The sequence below is a fragment of the Cervus elaphus genome, chromosome 5, assembly GCF_910594005.1.
Source record: "Cervus elaphus chromosome 5, mCerEla1.1, whole genome shotgun sequence".
Classification (NCBI taxonomy): Eukaryota; Metazoa; Chordata; class Mammalia; order Artiodactyla; family Cervidae; genus Cervus; species Cervus elaphus.
Genome location: NC_057819.1, coordinates 53,333,432 through 53,348,577, shown reverse-complemented (window position 1 = coordinate 53,348,577; position 15,146 = coordinate 53,333,432).

Sequence of the window (15,146 nt, the reverse complement as noted above, 5' to 3'; positions counted from 1 at the left end):
AACATGTATAGCCTGCCTTGTGTTGAAAGATCTTTTAGTTTTTTTCAGTCTTTGTGCTTCAATACAAATGATGCCACAATCAAATAAATGTACATTCATCTTTGGCACAGGTACAAGTATATGTGTGAGATATATGCTTGTAAATAAGATTCTGATTCAGAAGGTATTTGCAGTTTGGGATATTTTATTTCATAAATATATGAGTGAAAGAATTCAAGTGACAGTTTATCTGCGAAAATTTTTCGCAGTTAATGAAATTAGGGTAGAACTAAGAACATTCAGAATATCACACTCACAGTTTAGGTGTGAGTATAGCAGTGGGAAAGCAGTGATCATAGAATGAAAGCAATTAACATGTACATGCTGTGCTGAGGGAGATTTAGGGAAAACAGGTGTTCAGCCTACAAAAACATTCCTCAGTGGATTTGCTATGAAGTCAATGTGTCTTGTGTTTAACTTAGAAATAAATTTTAAAAATGGAGAAAAAAAATTGTCAAAAGTAGCCGTTCATCTAACTTTTAGAGATAGCAGGAGGCCTTTTTTAGTTGGCTACCTAGCTATACCTCTGTATGACGTCATTATCAAAGGTCTTTCCTTAACAGCCTCCATTCATCTAAATGTCATATGACTGACCTCTTCTTGAACTTGACCTAGGGAATAATCCTAGAAGGCTGGGTCACCAGGAAAGTCATCTGATCTGCTGAATAAGCCAGCCTTCTCTCTGTTGCTACACACACCTGTGGGACTCTTATTCCTTGACCCTGCTGCTGTGGGCATTGTATTAACTCAACTTTTCAGATTCTTCTTAGTTTCCACCTAGTAACAGAAGAGAAAGAGAATCAAAATTAAGGGTCAAATCTAAGAACTGTAACTTTGAGATCATGGAGCACTGGCCTTCTTCTTAGCAATTACACAGTTGAATTTTACATGTATTTGATCCCATTTGTTTCCTAGCTGCTATAAAGTGGGCTTCTCTGGGAGCTCAGATGGTAAAAAATCCTCCTGCAATGCAGGAGAGCTGGCTTTGATCCTCAGGTCAGGAAGATCCCTTGGAGAAGGAAATGTCAACTCATTCCAGTTTTCTTGCCTGGAGAATCCCAAGGACAGAAGAACCTGGGTGGCTAGAGTCCATGGGATTGCCATGACTGAGGAACTTAGCACATGCTAAGCACACACACCTGCTAAAAGCTTCTTGAGAGCGCAGATGGTGTTGGCATTCCCAGCATCTTCCACAGGACCAGGCATCGAATATGTTCAATTCACCAATTAATATGTTCAATTCAAATCACCAAACTGATTCACCAACAATTCGTGGATTAATGTGTTAGAATATAAATAGAATCCAACACATGAATACAGGATCGCATGGTAAAATGGGGCCTGATGTACAACTGAGAGTGAGTTTAGATCATTTCATAAATTGGAGTCTGATGACAAGTGATAAATTAATCCAATGCAGAAGGCGCAATACCTAAATCTCACGAGTATCTTTAAACAGACCCATGGCTTATCTAAGAGAGATGCCTCCAGCTGCAGCACCTTTAGATTTATACCAGTGGTTCATGGACGTTTTGCTCGTGGAGCAACGGCATCAACAGCACCTGGGAGCACGTTGGAAATGCACAATCTCAGGTCTCGGTCAGAAATTCTGGGGGCAGGGGTCTTTTAACAAGCCCTCCAGGGGGGTTAGACACACTAAAATTTAAGAGATACCACTGAGATACACAAATCTTATCACTTTCAAATGATAGGGGAAAAAAGAAAACCAATAAAAATATTGGAGTCTAAGTTTCTTGGTGGAAATGTGAAGAAAATGAAGGGAAGAAATAGAGACCAGAGCCTATACAAGATTTTGAGCTGTTCAACAGCTCCCTTTTGGCATTTGAAGACTCAATTTTTAAAGTGTTAACCTGTTGCTGACTTTATCATGTTAATTGTGTTCTATTTCAATAGCTGTTTCCCTTAATTCAGGATACAACTTCTTGTGTGTGATAGTTTTCCCTCCCACACCATTTTCTTGGGTGTGTATATATCTGACTTGGAGATAATTGGGGGAAAAAACACACCTTTTTAATTGTTTAAAAGAGACTTTCTGCCTGTTTCATTTTGTGCTTTTAATCAATTAAAGAAGTCAATGGTATTTTTAGTTTTATCTTATGTTTTCCACTAGTACATCCCTGTTCGTCTGTTTGTTCCCTTTATTAATTGTCATTAACATTTTGTTTTTCAGGCTTCCCTGGTGGTTCAGTGGTAAAGAAATCTGCCTGCCAATGCAGGAGACAGGGGTTTGATCCCCGGTCGGGGAAGATCTCCCATGCTGTGGAGCAACTAAGTCCATGTACCACAACTACTGAGCCTGTGCTCTAGAGCCCAGGAGCTGCAGCTACTGAAGCCCTCACACCCTAGAGCCCGTGCTTCATAACAAGAGAAGCCGCCACAATGAGAAATCCATGCACTGCAGTGAAGAGCAGCCCCTGCTCGCCCACAGCAAGGGAAAAGCTCCAACAGAAACAAAGACCCAGCAAAACTAAACATAAATAAATAAAATTATTAAAAAAAATTTTTTTTTCAGTAAAAGGAAAGAAGATGTGAAAAAAACAAAGCAAAACCAAAAAAACGGTTCCCTGCTGAAAGCGCCTTGGAGAGGGAATTCCCACTGTGTTTCTGTGTTCACTGTCCTTTCAGTTTCTGCACAACCTCACTCAGAGCCTTGCACACAAAGCACTTCAAAGCCCCTTGTACACCCAAGATGATGTGAGAGTAATCCCATCACTTTACAACCTTTATTGAGGTAGTTTTGAGACAACTATAATATAAAATAGTGGTGATAATAGACAATATTTATAGGAAAGTGGTAGGTTATGATGAAGAGTGCAGGCTAGGTTTAGGCTGCCTGGTTTTGAAATTAGACTCAACCACTTTATAGCTGCGTGATGCTGGTCAAGTTACTTCAGCTCTTTGTGATTTGGTTTCCTCATCTATAACGTGGAGTTCATAGTACATTCAGTTCCTACCTGTGGGGTTGCTATGAGGATTAAATGAAATAATATATATGTCTTTGGCATATAGTTCATAAACACAAACCACACAACATGCAGAATGTCTATATATTTGCCTACACACACACACACACACACACACTCAAAGTCTTGCCTTTACAACCTCCTAAGCTTATATCCCGGGTGGTATTGTGAGAGAGCTTCTGTTGCAAGTCTAAGATAACAGAAGGAGTATGTGAGCCTCTCATGCAAGCAAACCAATGTGCCTCAGTGAGAAAATATCCAATCCTGATTCCCCCCAACCCCCTCATCCACACACAGCCTACCATGCTGAACTGGCTGTAATGGGATGGAGTTGGGCTATGTCTGTGTGGAAGAGCTAACCTAAGGAGAGGCATGAAAGCAAAAACGAAAGTGTTAGTCGCTCAGTTGTGTCCAACCCTTTGGGACCCCGTGGACTATACCCTGCCAGGCTCCTCTGCCCGTGGAGTTCTACAGACAAGAGTACTGGAGTGGGTAGTCATTTCCTTCTCCAGGGGATCTTTCCAACCCAGGCACTGAACCCAGGTCTCCTGCCTTGCAGGCAGATTCTTTACCATCTGAGCCAGCAGGGAAGCCCAAGAAGAGGCAGAGAAGGATCCAAAAATGTCCGTCTCCTCTTTGGCCACCCCACTCATCACCGGGAAGGAATAAGAGTGGCCAGGCCTGGAACGGTTTCCACGCCTGAGAGGAAGGTTAGTGGTATCAGAACGGTGTGGTGTGGCGACTCCGGGGCTGTGGATCCAGCCATGTGGGAGCTGAGCCAGTCCTGGCTGAGAAAGTCTGGCTGCCATTGGAGGGGCTCCCCTGACAAGCCGAAGAACATTCAGCTGATGAGCAGCCAAAGAGACAAATGTTCACCCTGAATTCATGCATAGGAATCCCTCATCGTGGAGGGAGACGGATACTCTTATTAAAAGTACCACGTCAGCAAAACCACACTTGCCAAGAAAAAAGTATCATAACAAATACGTTAGGAAAGAGACATTTAAAATGACATTAAATGCTTATATTTTTAACTGCTAAAGGCAGTTTGAGGAGGCATCAGTTTTCAAAACATGTTGGATTCATCAAAGCAGTGCGAGGCAGCTGTGCTGAGGTGGGCCTATTGCTGGGTGAACCTGGGCCTCACTGTTTAGGAAACACTGTGTCTGCTCTGGCAGCTGCTGTGGGGAGGTTACCACAGATTTTACATAGGAACCCTCGGTCTCTTTTAAAGAAGGGAGTTCAGAGTCCTTTGCATGATCCCCTGTTTCCTTTTTAAGTCTGTGCAAGTGCTAGCATAACCAGTGACCTTTTCATATACTCTCGCAACTCTTTTCAAGGCCGTTTCTACACACATATATGAACGTGGAATATAAACAAACCTGCCTTTGTATACTTGGAGAGAAGGAGGCCATAACTGCTGTCCAGATCTGCAGTTAGCTCTACAGACTGAAGAAGCATCAAAGAAATCTCTGGGAGACAGACACAAAGCCACGTTATACAAAACAGCACTTAGCTATGGGAATAAAGGTTGTCTCTTTCTTCATATATGTTGACAGACAGAGATTGCTATTTGGAAAGATATTTACCAAAAAACCAATTATCAGTGGTAATCACTCAGTTGTCTTCGACCCTTTCGTGACCCCATGGACTGTAGCCCACCAGGCTCCTCTGTCCATGGAATTTCCCAGGCAATAATACTGCCATTTCCTTCTCCAGGGGATCTTCCCAACCCGGGGATCGAACCTGGGTCTCCTGAATTGCAGGCAGATTATTTATTGTCTGAGCTACCAGGAAACCAATAGTTATCTCTAAATGCTGGTGTTTGAGGAAATTTTCTTTCTTCTCTTATACTTTTCCATCATGTTCATTTTTTTTTAATAATAAACATTTGTTGTTTTTATAATCTGAAAAATTAAACTATTTTATTCTTGAGGGGGAAAAAGTATTGTTGAAAATCCTAAACTGTAACAAAAAATTTCCACCCATAAAAGCAGAGATACATTCATACAAAATATTAGATGAGGTTGTGGGCTACTGTTCCATGCTTCTGGGGAAAGGATTAGATACAATCTTTCTGGGAAATTATTTGCCATTGTGTGTTGAGAGTATTAAAATGGTACACTCTCAATGTTCATAGCAGCACTATTAACAATAGCTAAGACATGGAAACAACTTATGTGTCCATCAAGATGAATGGATAAAGACTATGTGGTGTATTTATAATGGAATATTGCTGCTGCTGTTCCATCACCCAGTCAAGTCCAACTCTTTGCGACCCTATGGACTGCAGGACGCCAGGCCTCCCGGTCCTTCACTATCTCCTGGAGTTTGCTCAAACTCATGTCCATTGAGTCGAGGATGCCATTCAGCCATTTCATCCTCTGACGCCCTCTTCTCCTTCTGCCCTCAATCTTTCCCAGAATCAGAGACTTTTCCACTGGGTCAGCTGTTCACATCAGGTGACCAAAACACTGGAACTAAAATGTGATTTTACTTTACAGTATCGAGCTTTACTTTCATTTACAGGCACATTCATAACTGAGTAGCATTTCTGCTTTGATCCAGCCACTTCCTTCTTTCTGGGGCTATTAGTAGTTCTAAGACTACTTAGATTGAAGGCAGGAGGAGAAGGGGATGATAGAGGACAAGATGGTTGGATGGCTGACTCAATGGACATGAGTTTGAGCAAGCTCTGGGAGATGGTGAAGGACAGGGAAGCCTCAAGTGCTGCAGTCCATGGAATTGCAGAGTTGGGACACAACTGAGTGACTGAACAACATTAGTTGCTCTCCTCTGCTCTTCCCCAATAGCACATTGGACACCTTTTAACCTGGCGGATTCATCTTTTGGCGTCATATCTTTTTGTCTTTTATACAGTTCGTGAGGTTCTCACGGCAAGTATACTGGGGTGGTTTGCCATTCCCTCCTCCAGTGGATCACATTTTGTCAAAACTCTCCACCATGACCCATCTGTCTTGGGTGGCCCTACCCAGCATGACTCATAGCTTCATTGAGTTATGCAAGCCCCTTCACCACTACAGGGCAGTGATCTGTGAAGGGGATAATGGAATACTACTCAGCCATAAAAAGAATGAAATATTGTCACTGGCAGCAACACAGATGGACCTGGAGAATATTATGTGTGCGTGCTCAGTAGCTCAGTTGTGAATATTATACTAAGTGAAATAAGTCAGACAGAGAAAGACAAATATTCTATCACTTATATGTGAAAGCTAAAAAATAATACAAATGAATCTACTTAGTAAGTAAGTAAGTGTTAGTTGCTCAGACATGCCCAACTCTTTGCGACCCCATGGACTGCAGCCCACCAGGCTCCTCTGTCCATGAGATTTTCCAGGGAAGGATACTGGAGTGGGTCACCATTTCCTTCTCCAGGGGACCTTCCCAACCCAGGGATCGAACCCAGGTCTCCTGCACTGCAGGCAGATTCTTTACCAACTGAGCTACAAGGGAAGCCCTGAATCTACTTACAATAAATGAAAAAAAAAAAGGTTAATAGACATAGAAAACAAACTTTTTGTTACCAAAGGGAAAAGGGGAGATAAATTAGGAGTATGGGATTAACATACACACACTACTATGTATAAAATAGATAAGCAACAAGGATTTACTGTTTAACACAGGGAATAATATTCAGTATCTTGTAACCTAGAATGGAAAATAATCAGAAAAAATATATACACATATAAATAACTGAATTATTTTTCTGTACACTTGAAACTAACACAATATTGTAAATCAACTGTATTTCAATAAAAAAATAAAATATAATATAATTTTACATCTAAGAAAAGATGCATTCTATATGGCCCAGAAATTCTACTTCTAGGAGTCTATATTAAGAAAATAATTAGATTCTTTTGATAACTCTAATATAAGGTATTGTTAATCTACAACGGGGCAGTGCCTATTGACATTCTTTCTAATGTTTAATTTGGCATGTTTTTAAACTTGTTTCTCTCTAATAGATACATAAAACAGAATCCCCTGCACTTTTTGTCAGGCTTCCTCCTGTGAAGCTGTCTACATAACTGACAAGTCAGCAATACTGAGTTGCAACAATTTTAAATTGTTTCAAATGAAAAGCTGCCTGCAGTGATATTTCTTTCTTCTGATAATGTCAGTAGTTGTTTCTGTTCTTAAAATTCCAGTCTTAAAATCAGTGTGTTTTTTTCTGCTCAAATACAAAAGCATATTTTATAAAAGAAAAAAAAAAGGAATTAGGCAAAGATGCAAAATCAAACATGTTCATTACACATTCACTTATGATATTTTAAACATGCAAATAATTAAGGCAGACAAATTAAATAAATGGAGATCCATTAAATAGTTAAATAGTATTCAGGCAATAAAAGTAATGATATAAATGGTCTTTAAAATAATCTGAGGATGTGCTCACAATATATTCATGCAGCAAGTTACAAAAGTTTATGTGTGGTGTCAGCTCACATCTGATTGCAACGAAAATCACACTACACACTGTAGATTTCAACTTTTAAAACTTTTTGCATATCTGTATTTTCTAACTTTTCTACAATCAATATGATTCACTTGTGTGATTAAAAATTAAATAAAACATCAGAAGGAATATTAGTTGGAGATGTTTATATTTGTAAAATAGCTCATGTGTTTTTCCAGTAGTCATGTATGGATGTGAGAGTTGGACTATAAAGAAAGCTGAGCACCGAAGAATTGATGCTTTTGAACTGTGGTGTTGGAGAAGACTCTTGAGAGTCCCTTGGACTGCAAGGAGATCCAACCAGTCCATCCTAAAGGAGATCAGTCCTGGGTGTTCATTGGAAGGACTGATGCTGAAGCTGAAACTCCAATACTTTGGCCACCTCATGTGAAGAGTTGACTCATTGGAAAAGACCCTGATGCTGGGAAAGATTGAGGGCAGGAGGAGAAGGGGACGACAGAGGATGAGATGGCTGGATGGCATCACCGACTCAATGGACATGGGTTTGGGTAAACTCCAGGAGTTGGTGATGGACAGGGAGGCCTGGCGTGCTGCGGGTTCATGGGGTCACAAAGAGTCAGACATGACTGAGAGACTGAACTGACTGCCCCTATCCGCCGCCGCCATAAACCGCCCGACACACATTTTGTAATACAGATAGTTACCTGTCCATATTCTGATAAAACCTATATTTGATGTGGCACCAGCTCCAGGGAGCCCCAGTACAGCCCTAAAGATAGCTACATAGAGTTGATTTGATCAAATCTAATCTCTAAATAGTAGTTTCATTTAACCACCAACCAGCTATCTTTATTTAGAATTCTGTTATTTTCTATTGGCACATCTGAGACAGATTTTAAAATTAGATTTTGTGTTAAAATCCGAGGCCACAGTTTGTAGAAAAAGCTGCATTTGGTAGGTCTTCATTTCTGTTTTCAATATGTGCCTTCCACCTCAGTGTTCTTTGGGTGAGTGAGGCGTGGCTCTGTGTAAGGGCAGAGAGAAGAGATTATGTTTTTAAAACTTCCATTCAGGGACAGCATGTCTCAGCTTTCAGTTTGATTGACTGAGTCATTCCCATTAAAAGCAAACTGTAATTTTCATTGGAATAGAAATTAGTGTGACTTAACGCATCTCTTTTTATGGAAGACTGCAATTCACAGCCTATAAGAGGATTGCAAGTGACAAAAAAAAATTCTCACCAGTACAATTTTATGATGAAAATGCTTATTTAGGTCTGTATTTTATAGAAGGAAGAAAAGACATCATAGAAGGGCTGTACCTTCTGTAAAAGAAACCTCAGTGATAAATGCCTAAAGAGAATGCCCTGGGACAAATAGTCTTTTTTTGCCTTTTCCTCAATTCAGATAAAGGTAGCTTGACCACTAACTCTCATTCTTATTCACTGGGAATTAAGTGATCAGAACTGTTATTTCTCCTTTGGTGCGGTGAATAAGTTCATTTTCTCTCTTATTGTTTTATACCTAAAGTTTTTCAAAGACTTTTGACTTTCAGATCATGTAAATTTTATGATCCTGTTTCAAAGCTCTGGGAGGCTGGAATTTAAAAGGTAAGGGGGTTGGGATTTCCCTGGTGGTCCAGTGGTTAAGACACCATACTTCCACTGCAGGGGGCATGGGTTCCATTCCTAGTTGAGGAACTAAGATCCCCAGTGCCCCTAGCCACAGCCAAAAAATAGAAAGAAAGAAAAAGGTAAGGGGTTTAAATATAATTGATCAGTTAGATGGCTTTGCTAGTAAGCTGTTCCTTTGTGTTAGTACCGGTGCCTAGATATTCTTTCTTTTGAATCATTTAGTCAAACACTTAGAAAAAAGTTTGAAGATTTGAGATTCAAGATAGATTATAGTATTTCTCTAATGAGAATGCTGTCACTATAATAGAAAGAGAGCTGAGTTGTATTATTCTGAAAAGGAAACTGCCATTCTCCCCTTAAGTTGTTTTTAAATTTTTAAAATTCAATTAACTTAAACTGAAGGAAAATAAAAACACATTTCACCCATTTCTCCTACCTGCTAACTCCCACCCTTAGGAACTACCAATCTGTTTTCTGTATCCATAAGCTTGGGTTTTGTTTGTTTTCTAAATTCCACATATAAGAGAGATCATATGGCATTTCTCTAACTTATTTCACTTAGCACAATGCTCTTGAGATATAAAGTTGGGTTGTTTATTTGAGACTTTTTTTATTTCTTGAGGTGGGCATTGATCACCTATACTTCCTTCTTAGGATTGCTTTTGCTGAATCCCATAAATTTTGGTGTGCTACACTACAATTTTCATTTGTCTTAAGGCATTTAAAAAATTACCTCTTTAATTTCTTTTTTGACCCATTAGTTGCTCAGTAACAAATTATTTAATCTTTTGTGCTCAGTCGCTCAATCGTGTCTGACCCTTTGTGACCCCATGGCCTGCAGCCCTTCAGACTCCTCTGGCCATGGAATTTTCCAGGCAAGAATACTGGAGTGGGTTGCAATTTCCTATTCCAGGGGATCTTCTCGACCCAGGGATCAAACCCGCATCTCCTGTATTGACAGGTGGAGTCCATACCACATGTACCACCTGGGAAACCCCTTTAATCTTTACATATTTGCAAATTTTCCAGTTTTCTTTGTGTGATTAATTTCTAGTTTCATACCATTGCAGTCGGAAAAGATGCTTGATATGATTTCAATCTTCTTAGATTTAATTAAGATTTGTTTTGTGGTTGAACTGGCTGGAGAATGGTCCTTGTATACTTAAAAAGAATGTGTATTCTGCTGCTGCGAGATAGAATGTCTCATAAATATCTAAATCCATCTGGTCTAATATGTGGTTTGATTCCAAAGTTTCCCTATTGATTTTCTATCTGGATATTCTATTCATTGATGGAAGTGGGGTATTAAAAATCCTATTATTGTATTGCTGTATATTTCTCCTTGTAGGTTTATTAATATTTACTCTACATATTTAGGTACTCCTAAATTTAGTGCCTATTTACAAGTGTTATATCGTCTTGTTGAATTGACCACTTTATCAATATGTAATATCTTTCTTTTTTCTCTTATTATAGTCTTTAAAGTCTATTTTGTCTGATATTAGTATAGCTACTCCAGCTTTCTTTTGATTTCCATTCACAAGGAATATTTTTTTCCATTCTTGTCTTTCAGTCTTGTGTGTTCTTATGTCTAAAGTGTATCTCTTTCAGGCAGCATGTATATGGGTCTTGGTTTTGTTTTGTTTTTTTCTTTAATCCATTTGACCACCCTATGTCTTTTGATTAGAGCATTTAATCCATTTACATTTAAGGTGATTACTGATAGGTTATGTGCTTGTTGCTATTTTGGGAATTTCTCTCTAGCTACTTTTGGTTAGTTCTTCACTGTTACTTCATTGTCTTTCTCTCTTCCTTTGTAATTTGATGATTTTCTTTAGTGGTATGCTTACATTCCTTTCTCTTTATCTTTTGTGTATTTGATAGGTTTTGCTTTGTGTTTACCATGAGGCTTACATATAACAACACATGAGTCTATTTTAAGTTGATAATGACTTAATTTGGGGGCTTCCCTTGTAGCTCAGTCGGTAAAAAAATCTGCCTGCAGTGCAGGAGACCTGGGTTCAATCCCTGGGTTGGGGAGATGCCCTGGAGAAGGAAATGGTGACCCACTCCAGTATCCTTGTCTGGAAAATCTCATGGACAGAGGAGCCTGGTGGGCTGCAGTCCATGGGGCAGCAAAGAGTAGGGCATGATTGAGCGACTAACACTTACTTACAGGGAACTAGATCCTGTATGCTGCAACAAAGACCTGGCACAGCGAAATTAAAAACAAAACAAAACACTACTGTTAATACAGATTAATGTCCCAATCTGCTTTTTACCAATATTTGCATGTGTGGTACTAGTACTTGTGGTGATGGAAGAAATATCAGACTGGCCACAAAGCTCATCTGAGTTTTTCTTTACCATCTTACAGAAAAACCCAAATGAAATTTTTGGCCAACCCAATACTATCCACAGTGGATTTTGTGAGTGTGTGTGTGTTGTTTCATGAGAGATAAAATGGACAAAAGAGTCACTGGCAAAAAAGCAGCATAACTGTGGAAGAAAAACAAACCTTTTGCCCAAAAGGAATAAGGGGGCTATTTTAGAATCACTAGAGTCCACAATAATACACCACATTAAAGAGCTTTTGCCTTTATTGCTATGGCTGCTTGGCTTATGTAAAACAGGGGAGACTTCAGACATTTCCCAGCCGGTAGAGTATTTGAAGGCCAAGCCAACTCTCAGAATGACTCATTTTATACAGTTATACAAAAAATGTTGTACAAAAAATGCATGCAGTCATGGTGGCCATGTTTTGGTTATCTGACCAAACAGCGGCCAGTCACAGGCTGGGCAACAACCTGGTCCTTGGATGAAAAGATCAGGTACATCCATCACTTTCTCTCTCATGAGTTATAGCTATGAAATATCTAGATAAATTATTTAATTAGTGATAAGAGCTATATCTTGGAAGCAACAACAGAAAGATCCAGAGAGGATCTCATGAGTTATGAGTTATGAGGGAACAGAAACTTTGGGTAAGGAAAGGAGGTGGGCTGGTGGAGAAAAGATACTAGAGCAAGTGTATAACATGTAAAGAAGCAGAGATTCAGAGAGAGTGAGAGAGACAGAGACAAGGACAGAAACTGGTCGCAGAACTTTCTGAAGGTCTTCAGTCCTAATTTAGTCTAATTAAGCCTTACAGTAACCTATCTCTCTTTCTCTTTTTTTTAAGGTAACTTGAATGACCTCTGACCTTAATTAACAAAAAGATCAAACCACTAGGTTTCTTAGCATTAAACAAAATATGCTATGTTTATGCAATACAAAATTATAACCAAGAAGATATAGTCATTAAAGAACAAACTGCGAAAAAGAAAAAAGAAATTGTCAAAAGTAGGTTTTCTAGTAGAGCTCCTGTGCAGGCTTGCTCACTGTCCTTCACCTGTCTGATAACCGTTCTCTGATATCCTTTTTTAAAATTTTATTTATTTTATTTATTTATTTTTGGCTGTGTTGGATCTGTGTTGCTGCTTGGGCTTTTCTCCAGTTGAAGCAAGTGGGATCTACTCTCTAGTTGTGGTGTATGGGCTTCTCATTGCAGTGGCTTTTCTGGTTGCAGAGCATGGGCTTCAGTAGTTGTGGCGCACAGATTTAGCTGCTCTGCAGCATGTGGAATCTTCCTGAATCAGGGATCGAACCTGTGTCTTCTGTACTGGCAGGAAGATTCTTTATCAGGGAAGTCCCTCTGATGTTCTTTTAGGCACTACCCCACACCCACTGACCCCTACCCTCTGCCATCACCTCTTCAGGGTAAGGATGTGACTCAGCTCTAGCCAATCAGTGGATCCTAACACCCAGGCCACAGTGATAGATAATGGCCACAAAAACATTATATAAACATATAGCATTTTAATGAGAAAAATGTGACAAATAATGAGTGCAGAAAGAAGGGAAAATTGCTATTAAGTTTGGGGGTCATAATAGTCTCCTAAATAATAAGACCAGTTTTTAAGTCAAGTCCTTTCCCTTTTCTGAACGTCAGTTTTCTTGTATATAAAATGAGGTCAACACAACTGCACTCAGGGTCTCTCAAAGGTCCTTTTCTTTCTAAATCACTAGACTTTTCTGAAGTTTACAAATTCAGGAGTCTTATAAGCGTTTCCCAGCTGGACATTACAGGGATTCCAGTGTTAAACCCGGGGATACAGGAATGATCTCACCACAGTCTTGGCCTCAAGGAACTTGCAGAGGATGAGTGTGAGATAGGGTGAGTATGTATTCACTTTTCCATGTGGTCTAAGCTCTTTACCTCGTCATTCTTCCCCAGCCATTAACATGTGCCCTCTTAAATGACAGTTAATCAGTTCTCCGCTAATACCTTTTTTCATTTTTCTCCCCTGGAGAGGTTGCTGTCTTCTTTCCTTCTTTCACTCAAGGAACACAGATGCATGTGACAGGTTATCTGGCCGTAGCTTCTCTGACATGAAGAGATATAATATTTCAGTCAGTTTTGATTTCCAGAGCATCTCAGAACTCAAAAGGTAGAGTGACTCACGGAATGGAGGCAAGGTAGGACTATTAGATATCAAAGGTAGTTCGAAGACTCTTTCCCCGCAAATCCCACTATACATAAGGATGGTCCTGGCTGCAGATCTGTTCAGCCACTTACAGCTGACAGGACCAAACTGCGGCTTTGGTATCATCAATTAGCTTCATTACTTGCAGAGGAGACTGTTGTGGTGACTGTCTGGTCTAGTTTTTCCAGTTGGATGAGCAACTCAGATCGACTGTGAAGGTCTCTGTATCAGATATCAAAGCTACTGCAAAGGCTTGGATCTTTGAAACAATATTACTCTTCCCCATCCCAACTGGTCACCATTCTCCTTCTACCTCACTGGATACTAGAAATTACAAATACTCTCCTAGAACTATTGCCCTTCCAAGTTGGACCAAGCAGGTCTGGGCAGTAAAAAAAAAAAAAAAAAAAAAAAATCCTTGTTGACAGTTTACCTTTAGCTAGAAGACAAGGGAAAGAGTTGGCTTCTTTAGCATTTTATTAATCTCTTGGGTGAATTCTCTTTGCTGAAATTAGAACTGAATTGTCTACTGACCTGACCATCCCTGGGACTACTGGGTGATGGAATAGTTAGTAAGACTAGCGTTTTGCAGCTTTCACCACCTTACTTCCCATAGAACTGGGCTATGAAGGCATGGGCACTATAGTTGAGAGGTGGGGAAGGGCAGATATAAAGTTCTTAAGACTCCATGGTATTTTCAATGGTAGGCAAGTCCTACTAGACAAAGTAGAGGATTTATTGGGCAAAGCGTGAGGATAGGGAGGCAAATACACCACTGTGAAGGTGAAAAAGCCAGAAAGATGGAAACATGTAGGAATCAGGATGAGAGATGTGAAACACAAATTTCCCATCCTTACAGTTTTGCTTCAGTCAGATCTGTCACTAAGTAGTAAACCCACTGATTGCTCCAATGGGGCCCATCAGAACTCTATTGGAGTAGAATTTTTCCATGGGGATGGGGAAGGAGGAGGAAGGAGATAGCTGATACAAAGACTGTGAAGTCATTTACTCCTATCTTATCTAGGTGTCTGTTGAATGCTTCTTTAAGTGGTTTGAGACAATCCTTGGTCTTAAAAACCAATGAAAATGAGTTGAAAGCTAAAAATACTCCCCTATTTTGCTGAGGAACTGGTTGGATTAATTAGGTTCTCTATTTGTCATTTCTAGTTCAGGTGTATTTGATTTTTTTTTTTTTTAAACCAAGCTGCATTTTAATAAGTGAGCAGTTAATAGCATGAGACCAGCAAGCTGCCATAAACTTCCTGTAATTTCTTTGGTTCTTTGCAATGTTCTTTTACTATGTGCGTGCATGCTCAGTTGTATCTGACTCTTTGCAATCCCATGGACTGTAGCCTCCCAGTCTCTTCTGTCCACGGAATTTTCCAGGCAAGAATACTGGAGTGAGTTGCCATTTCCTCCTCCAGGGGATCCTCCTGATCCAGGAATCTAACCCGTGTTTCCAGCATTGGCAGGCAGATTCTTTACCACCGAACCAGCTGTGAAACGGAAGCCCTGATTTC